Raw genomic sequence first — 14,867 nt, 5'->3', positions numbered from 1 at the left:
CATATGATGAAATATTTCCCCATGTCTTTTGGGGTTAAAGCCTGTGTCATGAGGCTCCACTGAGCTGGCTTCATGTCTCTCTCTCATCTCTCTCTCTCTCTCTCTCTCTCTCTCTCTCTCTCTCTCCACACACACACACACACACACACACACACATACACACACACAAACACACACACACACAAACACACACACACACACAAACACACACATACACATCTTCCCACCTTCAGCTTCCTCACTTTATTCATTGTCATCCATCAAGTATTTCACGTGTGCTTCTGGACCTCTTGTAGGGATTGTTCCTCTACAGGAGAAGAAACATATTGCCATGTCCAACCCAGCCACAGTCTGCAGTATCTATCTGCCTCCCTCCCTCCCTCCCTGCCCCCTTCCTTCCCTCCCACTCCCTCCCACCACACCACACCCCTGCCTGCACACTTCTACTCTCTGCTACAGACAAAGCCGTAAGGACTCACCTTGTGCACTCTGAACAGAGTGCCAGCGTTGCAGTCCTCGACTTTTTTTTCAAGGTTTCTATTTAACTTTCTGTCTTCCCTGATGTAGATTATAAAGAAAGAAGAAGAAAAGGGGGAAATATATCCAACAGCATAAAAAGTCTTTTCCCGAGTTATGTATCATGGTGTGTGATGTGACTTCTGCTCCTGGTTTGCTGAACCATGACACTGATGTCAAAGAGAACTACAGATAAATGTGGCCCGAGGGGGAGACTAAATTAATTTCTTCTTTTTCTTTCACTCAATTCAGTAGCTCAAGCATCAACAGAGACATCAGAGACAATGAATAATAGAACTACCCTCTTGAGCCCCAGTAGCTAACTAAGGGTCTAGGAAGAACAAATTTGGACTCAAATTGAAAAAGGAGATCAAACTACTAAAACAGTGCTTTTGTAACTCAGGATCACAATTTATGAATGAGTGAGTGAGAAATCTACTTAGAGAGCCAGCATTATTTACAAAAAGGAAGAAGGGAAAAGGAGGAGAAATAAAAAGAGAAAGAGGAGGAAGAAGAGGAAGAGGAGGGGGCAGAGGAAGAGGAGAAGGAGGAGGAGAAGAGAAGAAGAAGGAGAAGGAGGAGAAGAGAGAAAATATTAGTACGCACAGGGCACTTACTGCTTTATGGTTTTTATATAGACTCCGCGTGTGTGTGTGTGTGTGTGTGTGTGTGTGTGTGTGTTGTGTTGTGTTGTGTGTTGTGTGTGTGTGTTGTGTTGTGTGTTGTGTGTGTGTGTGTGTGTACGCACGCGTGCATGTGCGCTGGATTACAATGGGATTTTCACTGTGAATTATCAAGCTACTTAAAAAACACACTAAAAACATTTGAATTTCATATATGAGTAGAGAAGAAAATGTTTATAAATTTTACATCAAATATTTATATTTCAAATAAAAATATATTCATAGATGTTCCTAGCTCTTAATCTATAGAAACATAAGTTGATGCTATTTGCATGATTTCTAAAACATGGCTGTACATTCTTTGACCTTGATTCCATTAAAAGGCAGGATCTATCTCCCTTTTCCTTGAATTTTATTGGGTTCTGTGGATGCTTTCCCTAAATAGTACCAAGAATATAACATAATGAGATTTTGACACTAAGTCATAGAAAGCCATGAGAGTTTCCACTGTTTGCAGTGGCTTCGGCCCCCAGAGAACTTTACCTTCTCCACTGTCCAGGTCAGCACTGCAGTCATCATGCTCACTTGAGACAGCCCCAACAAGGCCTGCAACTGTGAGGGAAGCCATTTTGGGTTCTTCATAACAAACTGTTCTTCAGCCAAACAGGATCAAGTGACTCCACTAATGTTGGATAGAACATGCAAAACCCTTGGAGGAGCAAGGCTCAAACCATTGACCAATAAATGCTGGGACACAAAATAAAAGTGAATGCTGTCATAAGTCACAAGATGGTTGCAAAGCATGGGACACAAGATGACAGATGCCCAAAAATGTTCCTTAAAAATAGTGTTTGTCACTTAGAGGCATGATTCACAAAAAAGACATGAGGTCAACTAACTTGGTAACAGCATGAATGTATCCTCAAGTAGGAAAAAAAACAGACTAGGAAATATTATAACACTTAGTTCACAAGAAAAGTAGTTTTCAGACACTTCTAAATACATGCAAATATGTATATGTATACACATAGTATGTATATTGAGTTCTGAAGTAGTTTTCACTGTGAATTACCAAAAATTTTGAGTATGTTAAAACATCTGAATTTATTATGAGAATAGGCAATACATTATTTAATAAGATTATCAGACAATGAGGGGTCTTTAAACATTTCCCAGGCATTGAATTCACAGAGCCATGAATCAACGCCATTTGCTTACACTGGTTCCATGTGTTCTTGGAGCTATTTGTGTCATGATGTCTCGATAGCATAACTACCATTTCTGACTCAGGGTGTTTTATAGTTATGTGTATAAAGTATTATGTTTTGAAAAGAAACCATTTTCCAGTGTTTATTCTGACATGACATTCGAAAGCTAGAATAATGGACTCAGAGCTGCATCGATTGGTTCCTGCCCAGTAACAAAGTTTTGGCATATTTGAATTCTGCACTCAAATTCTCTTCACTCTTACTTATTAGACTGATCAGACCTCCAAGGCAATGATTATCAATTCAGTTAATAAAAAGCTTCCTGAAGTTGCAATGGTGCTCAAGGGAGATGTCAGGGGGATTATTTTTATTGGATATTACAGGATCATATCTTGGTGTTTTGTAATGAATTAGGTTACAATAGCTAAAACACAAGAAACACATCCAGGGCATCATTTCTGCTGTTGTTCCATTGTTACCCTGTTCATTTCCTTGTTCTTTCCTAACATGCATTGGCCAGAGAGCTGCAGAATGTCTCATGGGGTAGACTTTGGGAGAATTATCCACAATCCTGAAATCTCTAATTATGGAACTGCAAAACCAACTTCCTGTCAGAGAACCTGAGTTATTTGGATCAAGCCACTCCTCTCTGGGCTACTTTCTTACCAATAAATTAGTAATAACAATTCGTGTCTTCTGATTTATCTCATTGGGAGAGAAATTATGTGGTGGTCGTTTCAGAATTGGGCATAACAGTTAGTAGCAGGGCTCTTAGAGAGTGACATGAACCAAGCGTGTCCTGCCAAACACTCATTGGGAGCCATGAGGCAGGAGTGTGTGTGTGTGTGTGTGTGTGTGTGTGTGTGTGTGTGTGTGTGTGTGTAGTGTGTAGTGTAGTGTATGTTGTTATATATTGTTGGGATATAGAGGACAGTGGGGCAGGGTTGGAATCTTTGTGTTTTAATGGAGCATGGCACACAGGCCCAATACTATTCCACACGGGGATCGTGTGTGAAGAAGGGACTTATATCTTTCTGTTAGTAAAAGTTTTCAGAGTGCCAATCTTTCTTCTGGAGGATGTACCTACTCACTCACCTCTGTTGGAAGTGGCATACAGTATAGACCTTGAACAGTCATTGTGGGCAACACAGTATGTATCCCTGATACTGTGCTGTGTCTTGGAGTAAAAAGAAAACCACAGCCCCTGCCCGCTTGTGGCTCTGAGCTAGCTCAGAGAAGCCAAGCAGACAGAAGAGTCTGGTGGAACTCATCACACCGGCAGGAAGAGGTGAGCTCACAGTGTGATAGTATTGCGGGCTCCTGCAGACGAAGAGGAGGAGGCACTGGGAAGAGCATCCTCAGAGCAGATAGGCAGAAAGAACGTAACATGAGATGACATATGGCAGTTTGCTCCATGGCACGGAGCTGAAGGACTGTGAGTGGACTCCACATACCTTCGTAAGGATCTGGGATGCTTTCATAAAAGTTATAAATTGCTAATAAGAGAAGTGGAGAAGTGATGCGTCTCTGCATCCATTAGAAAACAGGATGTTTTAAATTCCAGTTTACACAGGGAAAAATCACAGAAATCTTATGTGCGTAACTAAGTGAATAAGAATTCTACTCTAGGTGGGCATCTGGCTGGTCCACCATAGCTTACTGTCATTGGCTGCCAGCCTGTTTTGATACTACTACTGTCTGTGAAAGTAAATCTGTACTGGAGTTTCTGCCGCAGGTGGAAGCATCAACCTGAAAGAAGGAATGACAAGGCACTGTTGACTGATTCAGAGCCACATGCCTGGAGATGCAGAAGCATTCTTGTGAGCAGTATATTGCTAAGTCAGGTACAGTGGTCAGCCTTGCTTTTGGCGGAGGGTAGGGAAGACAGACCAACATAAGAAAGGACCCAGGAACAGTGGTACAGCCAGGCCTTGCTCAAACAGCTTCAAGTAAGTGGCAGTGATGATCCAGCGCCCAAGAAAATGGCCCTCTTGTTTTTTGAATATTCCACCTTCCTGACCAAACTCCATCCTGATGGAGGTCCCCATCTCTGCCTCAGCCACTGCCTTTCCTGTCTCAAGCAATGTCCTTGTTTTGTGACTGCTGTGTCTGGGTGCTGTCTGTCTGTGTGTGTGTGTGTGTTTGTTTACTAATAGATTTTTCCCACATCTAACTCTAATTTATAACTCATCTCTCATGGCCCCCGCAGGCTTGGGACCATTTTCTCTGCAGAAACTTCCAGTAGTGGTGCTCTCATCTGCTATAGCTGCTGCTACAAATGATAAAGCCTGCTATGAGTAATTTGTTAGCCATCGTTAACCTTGCTTGGCAGAGCAGGACCACAAAGTGCTGGCCAGCCTGCCTTCTGGCCATCATGGTCCAGTTGCCTGGGTCAGGTCAGTAGGATGGGTGACACGGAACATGGAACTATACTGCACAAGCAATGACTCAGCCTGCTATCTAGACAGGGACTGTGAGCTTGGGAATTTTTCCTCCCAAGTTGGGAGTTGAAGGAGATGGCGCACAGTTGGTGGCTCTCTGTACCTGTTGACTACACACTCACAGATTCAACTGACTGCAGCTTGAAAATACTTTTCCAAGTGCATCTGTACTGAGTATGTTGAGTTCACTCTTTTTGATGTTGTTATTGCTTTTGTTTTTGATACAAGGTTTCTCTGTGTAGCCTTGGCTGTCCTGGACTTGCTTTGTAGACCAGGCTGGCCTTGAACTCACATCAATCTGCCTGTCTCTGCCTCCCAAGTGCTGGGATTAAAGGCATGCACCACTACACCCGGCTCATTGAGTTCATTCTTGACGCTGCTCCCTCAACAGTACAGTCTGACTGTTTAGGTAGGTTTATGTACTCAGTGCTATGAGGAACCTAGAGATGCCATGGGAGGATGCAGCAGGTTACATGGAAACACCATGTCACGTCATATAAGGGACTTGATTCGGTATCTTTGGAGGTCCTATAGCCAATGCCCACTGTACGTGCAAGGATAATTGCATTCATTTGTCTGGCAGACGACAACCCACTTTAAGTGGAACATTTGAGAGTACTCCTGGAAGACAGCAAAGGGGCAGAATGCCTCTTACCGTGACATCTCTGCTCCCTCCGGACTGTGTCTCTCTCCCCTGCACAAAGCCTCCAGTGGTCCCCTACCCCCAAGCCCAGACTATGTAGTCAGCTCTCCCCTATACAAAACGGAGCTGCCTGGTCAGACCCCTACCCCTCCTCTTCAGGCACATCTTAAATCCTTCCCTGCTCACCAAGCACAGTTGGGCCATTCCAACCTCCCAGCCCCATCACCAGTCACTCAACCCCTGCAGCTGTTTCCTGGGCTCGGAAGATTGGCACCTGCTGTTTGTAAAACCGCAACTCTGTTCATTCAGCTTCCACGGGCTGGAGTTTGTTCCAACCTGAATGTCTGTACCCCCAGGAGAGCCTTCCTACTGGGTGACTCAAAACACCCAGAGGCAACCCGGGAACACACTGAACTAGGAAGAACTGTTGGCTGAGACAGCAGAAGAACGTCACGGTAAGAGCCAGGGAAAGTCAGAGGCACACACCATTACGAATGTATTCAGATACAGATCCCGTGCACACAAGCTGTGTGTATGCACACGAAATGTGCCGCGAACAAAATAGGGTGAAACTAGCCAATACCTAATGTGCCCTAAGCCCTGGGGTTTGCAAGAACTCACACTTTTCACTTAACAGAGCGAGGGCCAACAGCCAAGTATGAGTGAGATGAGGCCGGGGTTCCTGACTTGTGCCTTGGGCTGCCATGTGACTGTGAGGTGCCTAGGGATCTAGAGAAAGAGAGTTCCAAGCCGGGGGAGGACCAGGAACATCTGAGAGGCAGAAGGTATATCAGATCCAGGGATGGACAGAAAGAGGTGAGTGTAGGATCAGGCAGGGGACAGTCTACACTTGGCACAGTCAATGCCTGGATTTCGTTCTCCTTGCTACAGGATGTGCCCAGGCATTTCAAACAGCCATGCGACACGCAGGCCTGTCAGTCTTCAAAGAGCACTCTAGGATGCTGCCTGCGGAATGGAGGAAAGATGGATGTTTGTAACCAAAAATACTGCCTATGTGCTTAGAAGACTGGGTCATTCCCTGGAAGATCTTAAATGCTTCACAAGCACCAGCTCATCAAATCCTGCAGTAGTCCGCAACACAGATACTGCCCCCCCCAACCCCCGCCTTCTCTGTGAGTGAGACCACCCAGCCACAGAGAGCTCAGTGGCTTTTCAGAGGTCACACAGTCAGTAGGCAGCTGAGCCAGTTCTCCAACCGAGGCAGCATGAACTCAGAGGCTGGGCTCATAACAAGCAGGGTAAAATAGGTCCAGTTGTGCCTGCCTTCCCCACTGACAAAGGACGGCTTTGAGCTTAAAATAGCTTGCTCTCGTAAAGTGCTGTGAATATTAAGAAGGGTACTGTGCGAATTTAACAATGCCATTATATCGTATAAATATAACTCATTAGACAAAGTATAATGAATTGGCTCCTAATCTTCTGTATATTATGGTTAAAAGAAGCACTAATATTTGCAGCAAGAAAAACAATTAGCACATTCATTAAGTCGAGTCCTGCTTACACTTTGCTCATTAACTCTAATCATCTATGAAATACTTGAACTAAGCTAACACGTCAGCCCCAGAGCCATTAGTGCCTGTCAGCAGATAGGAGGCTCTAACTTTTAGGGAGTGTTTTCATTTTACAGGCTCACAAAGGGCCCAGCTCAGTCACTGTTTCCCCTTAATGATATATGTGATCGCGATATTGAATATGATTTAAGCTCACACATTATTCCCCCATACAAGAGCACCGTAAGCTGGACCCTAATTGGTGGTTACATTTTTCCCCATACTTCACTAAATATTAAAACTCCTGTCTGGCCTTTCACCAGCAATATACAGTTAAAATAGAGCATATGAAATCTCTAATGTGCAGCTTTTATGTTTAAGTCTACGTGAGATGCTGGGTAACCAGGCACAATTAGAAGTATGTTTGTGAATCTTCTGAGAATCACAAACACCTTTAAGAGACTGCCCACGACATGGACTTCCTCCCAAGAAAAATAAGAATCTATATCTACACTTTCTGAAACGGTCGCAAACTCCTAATACAGATAGATCCCCTTAGCAGTAAGAAAACCATGTGATGAATTTGGACTTTAATTTGATTTGACTATGTAGAGATAACTAAAGCCTATGCCTAATTATAAAAAACTCTTCTCGAAAGAAGAATGGTAGCTCACAGACACACAGAAAAGGGCAGAAGTAGAACACTTTCTACTAGGAAATCCTTAGCACAGGTTTTGCTTTCGTAGGTGACATAAGAGCATTGTGTTGTGTTTAGGAACGTTATCATTTTTAGGGGATGCACGTTAAGCTATTCAAGAGTAAAAGGTCATAATGTTGTAACTTGCATTGAAAAATTTAACAAAATAGATGATTGATTGGTACATATATGCATACATACACACATACGTGCATGCATGCCTACATACATACCTACATACATACATAGTAGAAAGAAAGATTGATAGATGGTGGAGGACTGATGAAGTAAATTAGCGCAAATATTATACGAGGTGCTGGAGTCAGGCATGGTGGCACACACCTGTGATGCCGGCTCTTCGGAAGATTGTGAGTTTGAAGCTGGTCTGGGTTTACACATTGAGTCTCCGTCAAAAGAGGAAGGAAGGAGAGGAAAGGACAGGCATGTACTGTATATCTGACACTCACTGTACTATTGTAATTTTCTCATTGTTAGAACATTTTTGTAATTGATATCTGTGGAGGAGAGAGAACAATTTTTGAGTTTGAGGTTTGGGATAAGAAAGCATTAAAGTAAATTTAAATTTTAGGTGGCAGAAGTAGAGCTTGTATGTACAGTCTGAAGGAGGGATTCAAGTGGAAAGTGATTGTCAGATTTGTTCCAGAAATAAGATTAGAGAGGAGGCCAGTGAAGAGGGAATTGATCCGATAGGATTAGAAATGACCTCACCCCACCTTAACTTCAGTCAGCTGAAACTTCTTTGCATAGTCGTATGTGTCGTCTAAAACACCATCAGACTGTATAACCCTAGCTTGTTAAAGTATAAGGAATTAGTTCCTAATCTTCTGCCTACTGTGGTAGCTAAAAGAAGCAAAAACAAAACTGCTGGCGAGATGGCTCCTCCGTTAAGAGCACTCACTGCTCTTGTAGGTGGTATCAGTGCTGTATTGTCTCACAAGCACCTTGACTCCTGTTCCAAGGTATCTGACTCTCTTTTCTAGCATCCCTGGGCACTAAGAAAGCAGGTGATGCACAGAGATGCAGACAAACACTCATACGTAAGAAGATGTGGAGCCGGGGATTCTTGGGACTCCCTACGAGGCTGCGGTGGGGGAGCTGGCCCAGAGTAAGAGTGGAGTCCAGGAATGTCCAAACCCCAGAAATCTCAGCCTGTGATGGGCAGGAGTAGGGCAGCTCCTGCCCTGCCCTGGGCCTGCATGTCCATCATGCACACATTGCCCTTCACGCCCTCCTACCCACCTTTGCCTCCCCTCCCCGGACCCTCGCAGGTCAAGGTAGCCAGAGTCACACACCCACTTCCCACCCAGTAGCCAGGTAAAATTTCCTCTCCCCTTATAAGGTCATGTCCAGCAGGACCTGGAATTCATTCTCATGCAAATAAGGCATCCCACCACCCTGGCTCTGGTCAATGATATATACTCGCCTTGAAAACCCCCCCCACCCTCCCAAGGGTTTAAGTAGCCTTTGTCCCCTCCCTGTCCTGCCCCTGCCCTCCCCCCCCCAATTACATGAGCTGTCTCACTAAAGCTGTCTCCCTCCCCAAGTTCACAGCCACCTAAGGTCTCTTTCACCCTCCCCATCCCCCAGACATTCAGCAAAACGATAATAATAAAAGCAACAAAATCCAAACAATTAGCACACTGACTAAGCGTAGTAGGCTACTGTCAACTTCAATCAACAAATTATGAATTTCTTAGATATTTTATTTCAAAGGTGTGGACCCAGTTCATGGTTTTATGAGAACTTGAGGAAACTACCAGTCAAGGCATTAGAACTGATGACAAGACCCTCCACTGTAAACAGAATCACGAATGGAAACAACTTTAGTGAAGCACCACAGTACAGGGCAAAAGTGAGACAACGGAGAGATGAGCCACACTCCCCAGTGGGAAAACCAAACACTGCAAAAAACCAACTTTCCATAGATAGGTAGATAGATAGATGGATAGATAGGTAGATAGATAGATAGATAGACAGATAGATAGAGAACTTCAATGTGATTCCATTCAGATTCTAAGATTTCTTTCTCTTTTTTCTAAGATTTCTTTTTTTTTTTTTAAGATCTCTTTATTTAGCTTATGTGTATGAGCGCTTTGTCTTCACGATGTCTGCACACCAGAGAAGGAATCAGGCCCCAGTGGACTGCAGTAATAGGCAGCGGTGGTCTGACATGTGGGTGCTGGGAATTGAACTCAGGACCTCTGAAAGAATAGCCATTGCTCTCAACTGCTGAGCCATTTCTCCAGCCCTTGCAATCAAATTCTTAATTGCATTTTCCATGGATCTTGATAAGACAATGATAGAGTTTGTGTTGAAGTCTAAGGTTGCCAAGAGTAGAAACAACTACAACAGCAGCAACAATAACCCAACAGCCTCTCTCAGTGCACTAGGATCTGATCACAAAAATTATGTGACACTGGTGTAAGAACAAGTGAACAGCCAGGCAGTGGTGGCGCACGCTTTTAGTCCCAGCACTCGGGAGGCAGAGGCAAGTGGATCGCTGTGAGTTCGAGGCCAGCCTGGTCTACAAAGCGAGTCCAGAACAGCTAAGGCTACACAGAGAAACCCTGTCTCGAAAAACCATAAAAAAAAAAAAAAGAACAAATGAACAATAACAATAAAATTAGTTCCAAAGGTGCCTGGGTATATATGGAAATATTAATAAATTGAAATGGTACTTTGCATATTAGTGAAGAAATGATGAAAATTTGAATAAGTGGTGCTTGAAAATTAGCTAGATATGTTAAAAATATAAAATGACACCCTTTGCAATATAACTTACTGTCTCTTGTATTCAACTTAAAATGTCAAATATAACTTTTGGTAGAGAGTTGGGAAATAATATTTTCAATATAATTTTTAAACATTTTAAAAATGATACTTTAAACTGCATTAAAGTAACAGACTTCCTTTTAAAAAATGTTTCCAGAGCTAAACAGAGAATTCTCAACAGAGGAATATCAAATGGCTGAGAAACACTTAAAGAAATGCTCGACCTCCTTAGTCATCAGAGAAATGCAAATCAAAACGACACTGAGATTCCATCTTACACCCATCAGAATGGCTAAGATCAATAACTCAACTGACACCTCATGCTGGCGAGGGTGTGGAGAAAGAGGAACACTCCTGCATTGCTGGTGGGAATGCAAACTAGTACAACCACTTTGGAAAGCTATCTGGTGCTTTCTCAGAAAAATGGGAATAGGGCTTCCTCAAGACCCAGCTATTCCACTCCTTGGAATATACCCAGAGGATGTACTACCACACAACAGGGACATATGCTCAACCATGTTCATAGCTGCCTTATTCATAATAGCCAGAACTTGGAAACAACCTACGTGTCCCTCAATAGAAGAATGGATAAAGAAACTGTGGTACATTTACACTATGGAATACTACTCAGCTATTAAAAACAAGGAATTTCCAAAATTTGTGGACAAATGGATTGAACTAGAAATTGTCATAATGAGTGAGTTCACACAGAAGCAAAAAGAGCTAAATGGTATATACTCACTTATATCGAGACACTAGTCCAAGGTGTACGTCCCCATGAAAAACTGTACCTACCAGAATAGTGGGTAAGAGGGGAGGACATCCTATTGAAACTTTAGGTGGGAGAAGCCTGGGAGAAAGAGGAAATGGAAGGATCCAGTGGGTCCTGGAAAACTATAGGCGAGTCTGGGCCCTGGGGTCCTCTGCAAACTGTGGCGACAGCCAAGGAAAAAATAGGCAGTAAAAACCTTGAACCCCTACCCGGACTAGCCGATGGACATTCTCCACTGTTGAGTGGAGAAGGAGATCTAACTTTCACACAAACTCTGGTGCCCCATATTTGAACATGTCCCTTGGACGGAGATGCCTGGTGGCACTCAGAGGAAAGATAATAGGTCACCAAGGAGAGACTTGATACCATATGAGCATATTCAGGGGGAGGAGGTCCCCCTCAGACACAGACTTAGGGGAGGGGAGGGGAGTAGTAGGGGGGAAGTGGGAGGAAGGGAGGAATGGGAGGATACATGGGATGGGCTAACAACTGAGATGTAATATGTATAAATTAATAAAAATGTATTAAAAAAAAAGAATTTAGGATACAGACTTTGACTTAAAAAAAAAATGTTTCGTTATGAGTCTGTATATGTCTGTCTGTGAGTATGTGCATGTGAGTACGGTTGCTGCCAAGGCCAGAAGAAAATATCAAATACCCTGGAACCAAAGTTACAAGCAGTTGTGAGCCAACCAGTGTGGGCACTGAAAATTGTACGTGGGTCCTGTACAAGAGCAGCAAGCATTATGAACCACCGAGCCATCTCCCCATCATTAAGAGGAATTATTTACCAGGTGAGAGTAATCACTAATTAGTGGGATGCTTTGCAATTCATATAATAAAAAGGAGATTAGGTACAGTGCTTAGTAGCTCATAAAAATGAAAAGGATAAACAATTTAATGGGCAAAAGGTATCAACAGACACTTCTGTGCAGAGGAAACACAAAGAGCCAATAAGCATACGCAGTGTTCCCTTTATCTAAAATTGATGGAATGTAAATTGAAACCACAGATGAAAATAACATTGAAAGCCACCAGACGGAAATCATAAAGGCAGACTCTGTATTAGCAAGAAAGTGGAGTGTGAGAACACTTGTGCACAACTTACGAGATATCCCATGTTTCATTCAGTTTCCACTCAAGTTAAAAAACTGCCCAAAACACTTGTAAGGATGTACACACCAAACTCCCCATAATAGAAGAAAACAGATTATGTTCATTCAATGAAGTGTTATAATAATATAGCATAATATGATATAATAGGCAACGAGTGAGCCAGATGAACTGCAGCTTCATATGCCAACATGGATGACAACATCAATCACATGGATGTTTGTTTCCTTTCTGTTGCTGTGACCAAACACCCGGACAAAGGCAGCTTTGAGGCAAAGGGCTTCATTTTAGCTCACGGTTCCCAGTTTCAGCCCCTCCCATTTCAGGAACATCACAATGACAGGAAGTAGAGAAGGCTAGTCATGTCACACCTATAGTTAAGAAGCAGAGAGGGGCAAATTAGTGCACACATGCTCCCGCCTATTGGCTTTCTCTACTCTTCTATGACTTAGGATCCCTGCCTAGGGGAGATGCCACTGACAGAGAGTGCTTCTTCCACCTCAGTTAACACACTCATGCCCATAGGCCCTCCCAATCCAGATAACCCTTCAAGGGAGATGTTTTTCCAGGTGATTTTAGATTATGTCAAGTTGGCAATTCAAACTAACCACCACACACAAAAGATTACGGCTTTTTTTTTTTTACAAAGCTTTAAAATATGTAAAACACAACAATGTGTTTTTAAGAACGCATATATATGAAGTCAAGTATAAAGAAAAACAAAGGAATAATAAACTCAAAATTCAGTACTTCAGGGGTTAAAATAGGGGTGGTTTTTTTCCTTTTGTTTCATTTTTGTTGTTGTTGGTAGTGGTGTTTTGTTTTATTGGTTTGGATTTTTTTTAATTGTTGTTATTGGTAATATATAGTTTTTGTTTGGTTGGTTGGTTTTGGTTTTTTGAAACAGTCCTGGCTGTCCTGGAACTCACTTTGTAGACCAGACTGGCTTTGAAGTCACAGAGATCTGCCTGCCTCTGCCTCCACAGTGCTGGCATTCAAGGCCTGCTTCACCACCACCTGGCTTGTTCCTTTTTTTTTTTAAAGCCCGATCACAAGGATGATGTTGTCAAACTGTCCCCCTGAATTACTCGAAGGCTTCTCCCCCTCAGACACTTGCTCAGGCTGGGTGCCATGCGATATGGTCAGGTGGTTAGTAGAACTTCCACCGCTGAGGACCATTGTTCCAACCGTGATGCACAAACCTGTCTTTAGATATTGCTAAATACTCCCTGTCACTCAAAAGCCACCCCACAGAGAACCACTGCCCCACATGGCCATCTCTCACGTATAGTCTTCGTGTGCTAAACTTCTTACTTTTTTTTTTTAATTATTAAGGGTTCTAAAGTACTTTGGACCCAAACAACTAGTTCACTGGCCAAGTGAGACCCAAGGAGGCAAGCAGAAGACTGTATTAGTCCCCCATTGGCTCTTCAACGCCCCTCATGAGTTTGAGGGTCTCCTGTCTCTAGCTGATACCTCAGGCAGGTCCCATGGCTTTTTGATCTGGCATTTTAATGTGGTTAAACCTAATAAATGGAGGCGATTTATCAAGCTTCGGGGGTAGACACTCAGATAATGAACATGTCATCTCTTCCCGACCGAAGCAAGGATTTAATAAAATTGTAATCATAGTCTCGGCAATTTCATTAACCTTCATAATGATTCCAAAATTAATTTGAGAAGATAAAAAGTTGAGAAAGATAAGGGAGCGAGGGAATGGAGACTTGCTCTATTAGAAACAGGACTTCACACGAAGGCAAAATAATTAAGATAGTGTTTGGAGAGACAGATGATCTAATGGAGGCAAACTGAGCCCAGAGTAAGAACCAAGGAGAATCCATCAAGATAAGCTGCAGTGACACATTAGTTCTGAACTGCACTATTTAGCACTTAGTTTTCTTCTTGCTTGCCCAGAGTACTGTGTTAGCATGGACGGACGGGGTGGGTGCGGGGAGAGGAGGAGTAGCTGCTCCGGCATTCCTGGCTCTGACTCCATCGTATCATGCTTTCTTCTCACCCTCAGCTCACAGGAGAAAGCTGAGAGCCGGACAGAAGACTTACCATTTCTGTTGGGTCACTGGCCACCACCGTTGCCGCGCTACATCAGAGCCAATCAACAGAGACCTCGGGGTCTCCAGGGAGAGCAGCCAAGGGTGAGCACCAGCAGTGCTCTCAGCGGCTACTCTATGGTTCATACTCTGACCTCTATTTTCCTCTGTCTATCCAAACACCACTGCCAATACCCGGGCTGCATAGCATGAAGGGAAAAAAAATTAGGATGTTTCAAATATAGGAATAGGTCAACTGTTTTTTCGTCTAAAAAAAAATAAATAATTTGGGTGCTCCAAATGTGAATAATAAGTATCCAGAATTCTTAATAAAAAGTAGCACTGTCTTCACTAAATCTAACAAAAATGTCTTTAACAAAATGATGAGTGGCAATTATAAGCGGTCTGATTGATAAATTCAAGTGGCAACAAAACAGGAAACAGTTTTAAAATAAAGCAGAGACTTAAAGGAGACACTTGGGTCTTCTTTATAACCGAACTT

The sequence above is a fragment of the Acomys minous genome, assembly GCF_964271855.1.
Source record: "Acomys minous genome assembly, chromosome: 4".
Classification (NCBI taxonomy): Eukaryota; Metazoa; Chordata; class Mammalia; order Rodentia; family Muridae; genus Acomys; species Acomys minous.
The sequence above is the reverse complement of the archived record's forward strand: the minus strand, read 5'-3'. Positions refer to the sequence as shown.